The sequence below is a fragment of the Ascaphus truei genome, chromosome 14 (assembly GCF_040206685.1).
Source record: "Ascaphus truei isolate aAscTru1 chromosome 14, aAscTru1.hap1, whole genome shotgun sequence".
NCBI classification, from domain to species: domain Eukaryota; kingdom Metazoa; phylum Chordata; class Amphibia; order Anura; family Ascaphidae; genus Ascaphus; species Ascaphus truei.
In genome coordinates, this window is record NC_134496.1 from 15612507 (window position 1) to 15627538 (window position 15032).

Here is a 15032-nt window from a genome sequence, read left to right on the forward strand (position 1 = left end):
TTTATGTTCTGTCTCTGGTTTTAAATATATATTGCCATGCTCAGTAGCACTCCTCTGTGACACTCATATGCTTATATATATATATGTTGTGGTTATTTTGGGGGTTCAATAGGAGCTTGTTAGGTGTCCAGTATGTTTTACAATTCTTGTTCAGCTAGTCTTGGCTGTTTGGTTTGTGGCAACCTCCTACCTAATTGAAGCTCACCCCCTCCCACATTTAAATGGTTAGGGGCTCACTCCATAGCATCTTCCACTCAGGGGAACTTGCTTGCTTGCAGTTTGGCTGTGACAACTCTAATACAGAGTGCTTTTCCTGGTAATGTACAGGTTAATAAAAGCTTCAATCAGACTTAGAACTTTGCAACTAATATTGACAGATTTATTATAAATCATTCTTCCTGTTATTACACAGGTTATTAAGAATTTATATTAGCGTTAGGGACCCCTGAAATGTGGTCTGCCGTGCCGTTGGCTCAGGGGCTTACAACAATTTTGGCCAAAAATATCAAACTAAAAGATCATTTTACTTAATAGATATTTATACATATATGTTTAGGCACTGTACCGTGTATGAGTTTCACTGGATGTGCTAAAACTGAGCTTTGTCTGTGTTTTATGTTCTGTCTCTGGTTTTAAATATATATTTCCATGCTCAGTAGCACTCCTCGGTGACACTCATATGCTTATATATATATGTTGTGGTTATTTTGGGGGTTCAATAGGAGCTTGTTAGGTGTCCAGTATGTTTTACAATTCTTGTTCAGCTAGTCTTGGCTGTTTGGAGGGTGGCAACCTCCTACCTAATTGAAGCTCACCCCCTCCCACATTTAAATGGTTAGGGGCTCACTCCATAGCATCTTCCACTCAGGGGAACTTGCTTGCTTGCTTGCAGTTTGGCTGTGACAACTCTAATACAGCGTGCTTTTTCTGGTAATGTACAGGTTAATAAAAGCTTCAATCAGACTTAGAACTTTGCAACTAATATTGACAGATTTATTTAAATCATTCTTCCTGTTATTACACAGGTTATTAAGAATTTATATTAGCATTAGGGACCCCTGAAATGTGGTCTGCCGTGCCGTTGGCTCAGGGGCTTACAACAATTTTGGCCAAAAATATCAAACTAAAAGATCATTTTACTTAATAGATATTTATACATATATGTTTAGGCACTGTACCGTGTATGAGTTTCACTGGATGTGCTAAAACTGAGCTTTGTCTGTGTTTTATGTTCTGTCTCTGGTTTTAAATATATATTGCCATGCTCAGTAGCACTCCTCGGTGACACTCATATGCTTATATATATATGTTGTGGTTATTTTGGGGGTTCAATAGGAGCTTGTTAGGTGTCCAGTATGTTTTACAATTCTTGTTCAGTTAGTCTTGGCTGTTTGGAGGGTGGCAACCTCCTACCTAATTGAAGCTCACCCCCTCCCACATTTAAATGGTTAGGGGCTCACTCCATAGCATCTTCCACTCAGGGGAACTTGCTTGCTTGCAGTTTGGCTGTGACAACTCTAATACAGAGTGCTTTTCCTGGTAATGTACAGGTTAATAAAAGCTTCAATCAGACTTAGAACTTTGCAACTAATATTGACAGATTTATTATAAATCATTCTTCCTGTTATTACACAGGTTATTAAGAATTTATATTAGCGTTAGGGACCCCTGAAATGTGGTCTGCCGTGCCGTTGGCTCAGGGGCTTACAACAATTTTGGCCAAAAATGTCAAACTAAAAGACCATTTTACTTAATAGATATTTATACATATATGTTTAGGCACTGTACCGTGTATGAGTTTCACTGGATGTGCTAAAACTGAGCTTTGTCTGTGTTTTATGTGCTGTCTCTGGTTTTAAATATATATTGCCATGCTCAGTAGCACTCCTCGGTGACACTCATATGCTTCTCGGCCTTTTGGCTAAGATCAAGTGTAGTGTCTGTCCTGTGAAGGATGGCACTAGTTGCATCACTTGGTCTGGTCATGGGCTGAGAAGGCGGATATGTAGCCCGGGCTATTTTATCACGGCACCCCAGGAGTGGTTAACCTGGTGGAGTCAAGTGTTGCCACACGCACTTCGACTTTTGCACGGATAAATTTGCACACCCCTACATTTTTCTGCCCTGGCACCCCTTATTGCCTTCCGCTGAGGGGTAGCCATTATTTTTTTACCCGCCAGGCTTCCGGGTCTGGCGTGCACTTGTGCACACCTTTTTTTGTTGTTTCGTCTGAGCACTTCCTGCACTGCATTGCACAGCGCACTGGAGCACTCGCACTATGGATTGTGTTTTTTTATTTTTGGGTTATCAGTCACCTAATTTTCTTCGGAGAATGCAAGACTGTGTGCTGGTCGGTGGTCGCCATTCCCTCGGGAGAAGACTGCGGTGGGCGAGTAGGTGTGAGCCGAAAGCCCTAAAGACTTGGACCCTCCTGCGGCGTCTGCTGCATTAGGAGGGAACAGGATGGACGTCGGATTCTTCGGATGACGACGTCGGTGTAACATCAGGACTTTTCCTGGCTCTTGTGGCTGAAGAGGACTGACCATGTCATGGACTTGCAGCTCTCCGGAGCCTACAGTCACAAGTTTTGCGCACCTGGTCTCACTTGACCATGAGCACGGTTTTTAGAGGTGAAATCACTTTTTCACCACCCGGGCTACAAAAAAAAAAAAAGCTGTCTGTGGGTGGGTTTTCTGGCTATGCATCTTAACCCTGGCTGTGCTCAAAGCTGTGACCATGCAGCAAGCTTAAGCCTATAGGGAACCATGTATAAAATGGTTTTTGAAGCAAAAAGTGGCACTGTGTGCTCATTTGCATGTCATTTCCCAGAATCCCTTGCTGCAGTGGAAGTGCTGTGTGCTGGGTGATAATGGTGAAAGGCGGGGTTGCAGACCTGCTTAAGACATGCAAATGAGCATACAGTATATTTACATTTGCTATATGCTTTGCTGTGGAGGGTTTTTGTCACTTTTTTTACTCACCATAACTTAACTCAGTATATATATATATATATATATATATATATATATATATATATATATATATGTATGACTTTATAGTGTTGTTTTTGGTTCTCTGCTCTCCTTGGATAAAGTTTTCAGCTTTTGAATTGTTGTTCCCCGTTACTTAGCAACGATTGGCTATTTAAAGGGCTTAGACTTTGCGCATGAGAACCCCTGAGGAAGTCACGTATTATGGCGAAACGCATTGGGCCAAGTCACCGACGTCACAACGTTCGTGTTGCTGGGACAGCTGCTTCGCGCTGTAGCCTCCCTAATACAGCTGGGTGTCTGGGTCAAGGGAAGTACCTTGTGGTCTATTTTAGACCTGAGGGAACGGGCCTGAGGAAGGGGTATCCCCTCGAAACGTTGGCCCCCTGATTACCCTCCCCTATCCCCCTATTTGTGTTATCCCAACGCTCCTTGTCCTGTGTCTGTCCCACTCCCTGTCCCTGTGTATTTTCACCCCTACCACCGTGCTTGTAAGATTTTTTGTGTCTGTATTTTGCGCTGCATTACTCCAAGTTATCTTGTGCGTATATTAAATTACTTACTTTGTTGGCATTTTACCCGTATTCTATCTTCTCTGAGTGAGAGAGTGCTGGAACTAGAGTTATTGCTCCCTTATACAGCTGATCCACTATACGAAACACAGAGACCTGTGCCGGTCTGGATCATGTGAAGCGAATCAGCTCCTGTGACACAAAGGATCCCTCCCACACCAACAGGAGGGGTTATACCAGTCCTGCATCTCGCTGAAACGTTGTGACAACTCATCTTCATCTGCTGGAACCGGCTGGTGACTATTGTCCACCTACTTCCTACACTTTTGAGTGCCACTTGTACTCCTTTTTTTAAAAAAAAATTGTTATTATGCCATGGAGCACATACACTCTACTCTCTACCTCTCTCTACTCTCTCTACCTCTCTCTACTCTCTACCTCTCTCTACTCTCTCTACCTCTCTCTACTCTCTACCTCTCTCTACTCTCTACCTCTCTCTACTCTCTACCTCACTACTCTCTACCTCTCTCTACTCTCTACCTCTCTCCTCTCTCTACTCTCTACCTCTCGCTACTCTCTACCTCTCGCTACTCTCTACCTCTCGCTACTCTCTACCTCTCTCTACTCTCTACCTCTCTCTACTCTCTACCTCTCTCTACTCTCTACCTCTCTCTACTCTCTACCTCTCGCTACTCTATCTCTCACTTCTCTCTACCTCTTTCTGCCTCTCTCTAGTCTCTACCTCTCGCTACTCTATCTCTCACTTCTCTCTACCTCTTTCTGCCTCTCTCTAGTCTCTACCTCTCGCTACTCTATCTCTCACTTCTCTCTACCTCTTTCTGCCTCTCTCTAGTCTCTACCTCTCTCTAGTCTCTACCTCTCTCTACTCTCTACCTCTCTCTAGTCTCTACCTCTCTCTAGTCTCTATCTCTCTCTACTCTCTACCTCTCTCTACTCTCTATCTCGGAGGTACGCAAACCTTTCCCCCTGCACACCCCTGCCTGCTCTCCTCACCGGCTCGCGCCCCCCTCCTTCCTTGTCTTCAGCGACAAATGACGAAGCAGGGTCACGTTAACGTCACATTGCCATGACGACACGTTCCCGAAGACAAAGTAGGTGACATTGCAGAGGCCTCGAGTTGTTTAAGCTGCCGCCCGTAAGGGTTGTTGAGAACTGCTCACCTATTATACAGAAGGTCCTAAAATGGTAGGTGCAAAGGAGGTAATTACTTATATGACAGAGAGTGAACAAAGGAGTTCAAAGGTACCCCTATATATGCACTCTAAACCAAGCGTTTTTACACGCTTGGTTTAGAGTGCATATATAGGGGTACCTTTGAACTCCTTTGTTCACTCTCTGTCATATAAGCTGCCGCCCGGTCATATATGCTCACAGGCCCATTGGTCGGGCAGTGTGGTACTGGCAGTGTCCCAGATCAAATGAGTTCAGCTTTGGAGTTTCAATTAGCTGTTTCTGATGAAGAAGCAGTTTGGCTTTGAAACGCGTTGGAATATGACTCTCCTTTAAACCTACGAACTTTATTGATTGATCCAAGTCACTGTGAATCTGCGGTTTGGCTCTAAGCAGAGTTCTGTATCGGAGTCTCCCAAACTACACCACACGGTGTCGCTATCCAGCGACGCGATCCAGTGACGGAGCCGACGAGCCGACAGAGACACGCGAAGGTACTGTGCACCGTGCATGAGCGCTGTGTACTCCCCTGTCAGAAACAGCTGATTGAAACTCCGAAGCAGGACTCATTTGATCTGGGACACTGCAAGTACCACACTGCCCGACCAATGGGCCTGTGAGCATAGAAGACCGGGCGGCAGCTCAAACAACTCGAGGTGTGCGGCTGCAAAGACAAGTAGCCGGGTAACCTTCAGATGGTGTTCCCCTGCTAGACTGAAGGTGTTTTGCTGAATCCTTCGATCCCGCTGCTGGTGGTTGGCGTTTGGGTAACATATGTCCCATACATGCTGTTTTTACTCCATCTAGATGTACGCAGAATATTTACCTAACCATTGTGTGTTTTGATTATAATTTTGAATGCACTATGAGCGTTGTGCGCTGTTTTTTGTGTTTCATTTTGTTCTAGTCCCGGGGTGTTGAGCCCCCCTCCTTGTTATACAGCTGCAGACGCTCCATGTTGACTGTACAGGATCACGTGAACCCGCTACATATTTATACTTATTTGCACCTTCTCTTGCCATACCCACATGGGTGAATATTGTTTAATAGGTTTTAGTAGCACGCTTTTTCCTTCACTTGTGCGCCTCACCCTATCCCTCAGCATTTATTTGAAATGCTGTGGAGAAGAGCGCGGGGCCTCTACCACCGCCCGCGCCCCCCTGAAAAATCTTGTGCACCCCTACTCTAGCTCTACTCTCTGCCTCTCTCTCTCTCTACAGACATACATATATACACACACACGCACACGCACACGCACACACACACACACATACATACACACATATTACTCTTTAGCTCACAACACATCATACAGATAAGCAATCCCCCAGATTGAACCTATTCTAACCTATTAACCATTTGTTGATAGTAGTTGATAGTAGTACTGACTCTGCCCCATTAAACATGTCACTGTGATTAGGTCACCTTGGGACCCACCCTCGATTTGCGATGTAATCACACTTAACTACACCCCACACTTACCTAAACCTCCCTGCAGATAGCAAATGACCTGCACTATAGCGGTGAATAAGCAGGGTGTGAAAGGACAGGCAATCGCAGTGCCCAAAATGTGAGACCCACCCTCATCCGGCCCCTACAGCCACAAACCCACCCTATAGCCATAAACCCACCCTATAGCCATAAACCCACCCTATAGCCATAAACCCACCCTATAACCACAAACCCACCCTATAACCACAAACCCACCCTATAACCAAAGCCTCTAATAGCTGCTCTGATATCAAATACATGAATTATTAAATGCTCTTTAATGCTGCTACATCAAGGACATGGTCACTTACCAACTTTTAAGGCATCTCCCTATAACTCCTCCTATTACACCATATAACCACTCTCTATAACTCCTCCTATTAATCCATATAACCCCCCTATCCCCTCCTATTACCCCATATGACCCCACAATATAACTCCTCCTATTACCCCATATAACCTCTTCCTATAACTTCTCCTATTGCCCCATATAACAGCTCCATATAACTCCTCCTATTACCACATATAACCCCTCCCTATAACTCATCCTATTACCCCATATAACCGCTCCCTATAACTCCTCCTATTACCCTATATAACCTCTCCCTATAACTCCTCATATTACCCCATATAACCTCTCTCTATAACTCCTCCTATTACCCCATATAACCTCTCCCTATAACTCCTCCTATTTCCATATAACCGCTCCCTATAACTCCTCCTATTACCCCATATAACCACCCCCTATAACTCCTCCTATTACCCCATATAACCTCTCTATAACTCCTCCTATTACCCCATATAACCTCTCCCTATAACTCCTCCTATTGCCCCCATATGCGCAGCTCCTCCTATTACCCTATATAACCGCTCCCTATAACTCCTCATATTACCCCATAGAACCCCTCCCTATAACTCATCCTATTGCCCCAAATACCCTCTCCCTATAACTTGATTCTTAGCCGTAGCTGATAGTTCTTATAAAAGGTCCTAATCACCTTTTATTACATTTTCCAGACACATCTCGTTTTGATCCATCAATCTCATGTAATATTAGTCGTCTAACTGCTCTGACTTTATAATGATAAAATGATGCCATTACTGCAGATTATGACACATTTCAACCCAGTTAAAGGTATAATCCCATATCACTGCGAAATCCATAGCTCATCTATTTAATGGTAAGAGAGGTTTTAATGGGTTAGTGGATCCCAGGTAAGATCAAAGTGGCCTAATGACAGTCTTCATCAATGATCTTCCTACAGCTTGTAAGGGATTTAATGCACATGTATGCGGATGACACAATATTATATGCACACAGCCATAGTCTCTCTGACTCTGGACATGTACTTCAATCTGATTTTTGAAGACTTGAATGACATGTGACGGGGGGGGGGCAGCTGTGAAGGGGGGGTGGGGAGTGGAGAGAGAGGGGGAGCAGGAAAATTAAATCCCGGGCAACGCCGGGTATATCAGCTAGTATATATATATATATATATATATATATATATATATATATATATATATATATATATATATATAAATATATGTATGTATGTTTTTGTGATTATTAATGACATATTTTTTTACATTACCTATTTACCTATTAGATCAGCCTTATATTATATTCTAATTGTTCAGACCCTTCCACTATGGAAACCCCGGGCATTCAGTTTTAAATAAAAGCGCATCAAAATGTGAACAAGATTTATTCTTTCAAAGTGAAGTTTGTCTCCGGATAAAGAAATGTGACGTTGAAACTTAGAAAAATAATGTGCTCTCAAAATTGTAATTTGGTGGCTTCAAGTCAGTCTTCCAGAGTCACTTATAAGGAAAAGCCAAGGTGATTGGGTCTTTTAAAATTGCTAACATATGGTTTAGGTCACTGTTTTTCAACCAGGGATTCCACGAGCGGGTCATTGGAAAATTGTACCAAATACAAAAGAATTGTATGTATGTATGTCTTTATTTATATAGCGCCATTAATGTACATAGTGCTTCACAGCAGTAATACATGTGATAATCATATAAATAACAAATAATATAAATAACATCATGGGAATAAGTGCTTTAGACATAAAAGTAACATTTAGGAAGAGGAGTCCCTTCTCCGAAGAGCTTACAATCTAATTGGTAGGTAGGAAGAATGTACAGAGACAGTAGGAGGGCGTTCTGGTAAGTGCGTCTGCAAAGGGCCAAGGTTAATTCCCCTAAGCCCCCCAATACATAGAAAAATTCCCCCACGACCCCCAATACATAGAACAATTCCCCCAAGCCCCCCAATACATAGAAAATTTCCCCCATGCCCCCCAATACATAGAAAAATTCACCAAAGCCCCCCAATACATACTCCCCCCAATACATATAAAAAGTAGACATTGCTTGGGGAAGAGTAGAGCACAGCGAGTGAAGCTGAGGACTGGAGGCAAAAAAAAAGTTAAAATAAAGTATTTATTGGGCATATTAGCCAAACATAAGGACACTGTGACGATGGGGAGGATTTGGCCCAGGATTAAAGGGGTTACACCCCAATTGGCCACCCCCTGACCTCACCAGGGAGAGAAGGGGTTAACTGGGCTGAGGTCCAGAAATGTGATTTAACCCTTGTTATAACATGAAAATGTGTATTCCCTTGTTCCCAGGTTTTATTGTTATATCAGTGTCTGCATCACACACACACACTAGGATCCATCCGGGAGTACAAGGGTTAATAGTTCTTTAATGAATATAGCCCTTTGTGTAATTTTCCCGTCTTTTCAGGCACCATTTTGCAGGGTCCCATAGGCCGCCATTAGGGCTCAATGCATTCTAATGGCGAATCTTGCTGTTTTGGTCCTGTTTCCTGTGAAGACCAGCAGATAGCGTCCGAGAGGAGAAGCGGCGGTTTCCCATTGTAAGTCAATGGGCCCATTGACTTCAATGGAGATTCCTCGAATGAGCTTTCCAGGAACGAGTTGGCTGCCGTCCAAACCGCAAAACCGCAAAGCGGATACTTTTTCTAAAAGAGAGCTTTGATCACTTATTAGCCAAGTTCAACGACAAGTGGTGTGGGAATAAACAGTTCTAGAGCACCTAGAAATAAAATTCTTTTTGCCCCTAGTTCCTAGGCCTCCCCCCACTCGACCACCACCGGGTCCCCGAATCCTGGACCCCCGATAAGGGTCGAACCGAGAAGAGCGGGTCGCGCCATAAGTTCCAATGGCGGCGGCAGAAACAGCTCAAGAAAACGGCTAAGTGTGAAAAGCTGAAATTTAGGAATCCATAGCTCCGGTTCCGGAGGGTCCAGAGGGCCAGGGTTTGGGGTACTTGTAGTCACTGCTCCGGCATCGCTGCAGAACCATCCTTGACCCTCTTGGACCAACCCGACGGAGTATGGACCCCCTTGAAAGTTCGGGACTTTTCCCATAGACTTCAATGGCGGCCAATTTCCATTGACCGGCTATGGCGGAAAACCCCCATTGACTTCAACGGCGGCGTGGCCCCGTTGACAGTCTATGGCGGCGGATTCCCATAGCCGCCAACGGCGGCGGTTTGCCATTGAAAGTCTATGGCGACGAAGCCCGTTGTTTTCAATGGGGATTTAGTGAAAAACCGTGGTTTAATTTACAGCGGAGTTTATTGTGTTAAAATAGGAAACGGTTTAAGGTGTATTTGTGTAACTCCGGTTCCGAAGGTCGTAGCAAGTCTCAAATTGGACCATATGGTATCCCAGTTCCGGCATTGAGAACTGAGAAGTTTGGACCCGCTGGACCCAACGGAACCAGATATTTTAATATGGTTGTGTATTATCTTTAACACTGTTCCAAGGTAGGGACAGAAACCAGAGGAAATTCCCTTGGCCATAAGGTTGCAGATGGCCAAGGAAGCGTCCCAATGTCTAGAATTTAAGTGCTGTTCAAAGGAGTTTATCACCTACACTGTTTACAGGAGGGCGGAGATGACTCAAACCAGAGCAGGCTATAAGTGTCCCATTTCACACCTTACAACAAAGGGTTTCCTGCCAGAAATTCCGTTTAGTAGACTGGCTGGCATTCCTGATGCAAATGTGGGGCTGCAGAAATGAGACCCCAGAGTCCAACTGAGCATGTGCCAACTAGCTGGGGGCGTGTATCAAAATGTATTCCCATGTTAGTGAGTGGATAGGGTTACAAAAGGTTTATAAACGGTTGTCCACCCTTTATCCTGTGTTGTTCTTCTATACCATCTTGATTGCTGAGAGAAACGCTATGCAATGTCTGCATGCAAGGCCTGTTCATGGCTTTTCGTGTCTTGGGACGATGAATATTGCTGTATGAACTGCCAGTCCAGATGTGACTGTCTCATCATTTCCATCTTTAAGTAAGTGTCTATATTTTGCCTGTTATTTGTATAATCTGTTGTGTTCACCTTTATCAAGGAATAAATTATATTTTATCATATCTAAGTCTCGTCCCAGTTCAACCCAGTTATATATATATTATATTTTATTATATATATTTGGTGTAAATTGCAACCTGTCATAAGTCACCGTGACAGACACACATAGAATAGAGTATTCTGTGCTGTGCTCTACTCTTCCCCCATTCTGTTCTTGCACACTCACCGGTACTGAAGCACACTTTCCGGAGCTCAGGCACACAGCTGTCTATTGCATTGTGAGAATACCCCTTGCAGCAGCGTTTGGTCCTTCTTTGCCAGTGTGGTCACAGCACTCCACTCATCAGTAGCGGTACCGCGGGAGGAGACAAAGCACTCGGTGAGAGGGGGTCTGTGATCGCAGGACTCATCCTCATCTCATCGTTCCCCGCGGTCTGTCATCTCCGGAGGGAGTTTAGGTGAGGGGGTTGTCGCATTACCCCACACACAATAGGCTTATTGCATGGACTATCATTGCCTTAGTTTCTTCTATTCCAGAAATTACCTATGATTATATATCAACAGTTTCTTCTATTCTGATTGTTATATGGACATTCAAAGCTACATTAAATGTCTGTAGCACCAAAAAGGGTTTAGCCCATGTTTTTCATACCTTGGGGATGGTCGGGACCGGTGGCTGCGGGGGGACCTGCGGGGGGTCCGGCGGTGGCTGCGGGGGGTCCGGCTTTGGCTGCAGGGGGACCGACGGTGGCTGCGGGGGGACCGGCGGTGGCTGCGGGGGGTCCGGCGGTGGCTGCGGGGGTCTGGCAGTGGCTGCGGGGGTCTGGCAGTGGCTGCGGGGGTCGGCGGTGGCTGCGGGGGGTCTGGCAGTGGCTGCGGGGGTCGGCGGTGGCTGCGGGGGGTCTGGCAGTGGCTGCGGGGGTCGGCGGTGGCTGCGGGGGGTCTGGCAGTGGCTGTGGGGGGTCTGGCATTGGCTACAGGGGTCCGGCGGAGAGTCGGGGGCCCAGCCGCAACCAGCCATCAGATGCAGGCCTCCTCACTCTGTGTCCCCCGAGGTTCCAGTCAGCGCGCACCGGAAGCTGAGGCGGGCTGATGTCAGAGGCTGGGACAGGAAGGCCTGCATCTGATGCAGAGTGGGCGGCAGCAATCATCTTTTGCCCACCCTTGGTGACCCTGACGGCTGCACAGGAGGCCCAGGCCCCCTGACCAACAGGGCCCGGAACGCCAACCCTGGCAGACCCCCCCTCTTGGCGGCCCTGCTCCCTTCTGTCTGTGTCACTGTGTCACCCTACGGGGGGAGGGACAGACTCATAGCTCCCTTCTGTCTGTGTCACTGTGTCACCCTGCGGGGGGAGGGACAGACTCATAGCTCCCTTCCGTCTGTGTCACTGTGTCACCCTGCGGGGGAGGGACAGACTCATAGCTCCCTTCTGTCTGTGTCACTGTGTCACCCTGCGGGGGGAGGGACAGACTCATAGCTCCCTTCTGTCTGTGTCACTGTGTCACCCTGCGGGGGGAGGGACAGACTCATAGCTCCCTTCTGTCTGTGTCACTGTGTCACCCTGCGGGGGGAGGGACAGACTCATAGCTCCCTTCTGTCTGTGTCACTGTGTCACCCTGCGGGGGGGAGGGACAGACTCATAGCTCCCTTCTGTCTGTGTCACTGTGTCACCCTGCGGGGGGAGGGACAGACTCATAGCTCCCTTCTGTCTGTCACTGTGTCACCCTGCGGGGGGAGGGACCGACACATAGCTCCCTTCTGTCTGTGTCACTGTGTCACCCTGCGGGGGGAGGGACAGACTCATCGCTCCCTTCTGTCTGTGTCACTGTGTCACCCTGCGGGGGGAGGGACAGACTCATAGCTCCCTTCGGTCTGTGTCACTGTCACCCTGCGGGGGGAGAGATAGACTCATAGCTCCCTTCTGTCTGTGTCACTGTGTCACCCTGCGGGGGGAGGGACAGACTCATAGCTCCCTTCTGTCTGTGTCACTGTGTCACCCTGCGGGGGGAGGGACAGACTCATAGCTCCCTTCTGTCTGTGTCACTGTGTCACCCTGCGGGGGGGGGGACATACACATAGCTCCCTTCTGTCTGTGTCACTGTCACCCAGCGGGGGGAGGGACAGACTCATAGCTCCCTTCTGTCTGTGTCACTGTCACCCAGCGGGGGGAGGGACAGACTCATAGCTCCCTTCTGTCTGTGTCACTGTGTCACCCTCCGGGGGGAGGGACAGACACATAGCTCCCTTCTGTCTGTGTCACTGTGTCACCCTCCGGGGGGAGGGACAGACACATAGCTCCCTTCTGTCTGTGTCACTGTGTCACCCTGCGGGGGGAGGGACAGACTCATAGCTCCCTTCTGTCTGTGTCACTGTGTCACCCAGCGGGGGGAGGGACAGGCTCATAGCTCCCTTCTGTCTGTCACTGTGTCACCCTGCGGGGGGAGGGACAGGCTCATAGCTCCCTTCTGTCTGTCACTGTGTCACACTGCGGGGGAGGGACATACACATAGCTCCCTTCTGTCTGTGTCACTGTCACCCAGCGGGGGGAGGGACAGACTCATAGCTCCCTTCTGTCTGTGTCACTGTCACCCAGCGGGGGGAGGGACAGACTCATAGCTCCCTTCTGTCTGTGTCACCCTGCGGGGGGAGGGACAGACTCATAGCCCCCTTCTGTCTGTGTCACTGTCACCCAGCGGGGGGAGGGACAGACTCATAGCTCCCTTCTGTCTGTGTCACTGTGTCACCCTGCGGGGGGAGGGACAGACTCATAGCTCCCTTCTGTCTGTGTCACTGTGTCACCCTGCGGGGGGAGGGACAGGCTCATAGCTCCCTTCTGTCTGTCACTGTGTCACACTGCGGGGGAGGGACATACACATAGCTCCCTTCTGTCTGTGTCACTGTCACCCAGCGGGGGGAGGGACAGACTCATAGCTCCCTTCTGTCTGTGTCACTGTGTCACCCTGCGGGGGGAGGGACAGACTCATAGCTCCCTTCTGTCTGTGTCCCTATATCACCCTGTGGGGGGAGGGACAGACTCATAGCTCCCTTCTGTCTGTGTCACTGTGTCACCCTGCGGGGGGAGGGACAGACTCATAGCTCCCTTCTGTCTGTGTCACTGTGTCACCCTGCGGGGGGGAGGGACAGACTCATAGCTCCCTTCTGTCTGTGTCACTGTCACCCAGCGGGGGGAGGGACAGACTCATAGCTCCCTTCTGTCTGTGTCACTGTCACCCAGCGGGGGGAGGGACAGACTCATAGCTCCCTTCTGTCTGTGTCACCCTGCGGGGGGAGGGACAGACTCATAGCCCCCTTCTGTCTGTGTCACTGTCACCCAGCGGGGGGAGGGACAGACTCATAGCTCCCTTCTGTCTGTGTCACTGTGTCACCCTGCGGGGGGAGGGACAGACTCATAGCTCCCTTCTGTCTGTGTCACTGTGTCACCCTGCGGGGGGAGGGACAGGCTCATAGCTCCCTTCTGTCTGTCACTGTGTCACACTGCGGGGGAGGGACATACACATAGCTCCCTTCTGTCTGTGTCACTGTCACCCAGCGGGGGGAGGGACAGACTCATAGCTCCCTTCTGTCTGTGTCACTGTGTCACCCTGCGGGGGGAGGGACAGACTCATAGCTCCCTTCTGTCTGTGTCCCTATATCACCCTGTGGGGGGAGGGACAGACTCATAGCTCCCTTCTGTCTGTGTCACTGTGTCACCCTGCGGGGGGAGGGACAGACTCATAGCTCCCTTCTGTCTGTGTCACTGTGTCACCCTGCGGGGGGAGGGACAGACTCATAGCTCCCTTCTGTCTGTGTCACTGTGTCACCCTGCGGGGGGGAGGGACAGACTCATAGCTCCCTTCTGTCTGTGTCACTGTGTCACCCTGCGGGGGGAGGGACAGACTCATAGCTCCCTTCTGTCTGTCACTGTGTCACCCTGCGGGGGGAGGGACCGACACATAGCTCCCTTCTGTCTGTGTCACTGTGTCACCCTGCGGGGGGAGGGACAGACTCATCGCTCCCTTCTGTCTGTGTCACTGTGTCACCCTGCGGGGGGAGGGACAGACTCATAGCTCCCTTCGGTCTGTGTCACTGTCACCCTGCGGGGGGAGGGACAGACTCATAGCTCCCTTCTGTCTGTGTCACTGTGTCACCCTGCGGGGGGAGAGATAGACTCATAGCTCCCTTCTGTCTGTGTCACTGTGTCACCCTGCGGGGGGAGGGACAGACTCATAGCTCCCTTCTGTCTGTGTCACTGTGTCACCCTGCGGGGGGAGGGACAGACTCATAGCTCCCTTCTGTCTGTGTCACTGTGTCACCCTGCGGGGGGGGGGGACATACACATTGCTCCCTTCTGTCTGTGTCACTGTCACCCAGCGGGGGGAGGGACAGACTCATAGCTCCCTTCTGTCTGTGTCACTGTCACCCAGCGGGGGGAGGGACAGACTCATAGCTCCCTTCTGTCTGTGTCACTGTGTCACCCTCCGGGGGGAGGGA

At 48.6% G+C, this 15032-nt stretch overlaps 1 protein-coding gene across 2 annotated transcripts in view; it reads left to right on the forward strand.

Annotated features, from left to right (window-relative positions):
• Window positions 1-15032, forward strand: part of LOC142465653 (transmembrane protein 272-like) — a 34394-nt gene that overhangs the window by 1455 nt on the left and 17907 nt on the right. The window contains exon 2 of one of the 2 annotated variants that reach the window (XM_075569805.1): window positions 3632-3798. The exons of the other annotated variant lie outside the window; for it this stretch is intronic. The gene's annotated coding sequence lies outside the window, so the exon portion shown is untranslated. The remainder of the gene's footprint in view (window positions 1-3631; window positions 3799-15032) is intronic. 2 annotated transcript variants of the gene reach the window in all.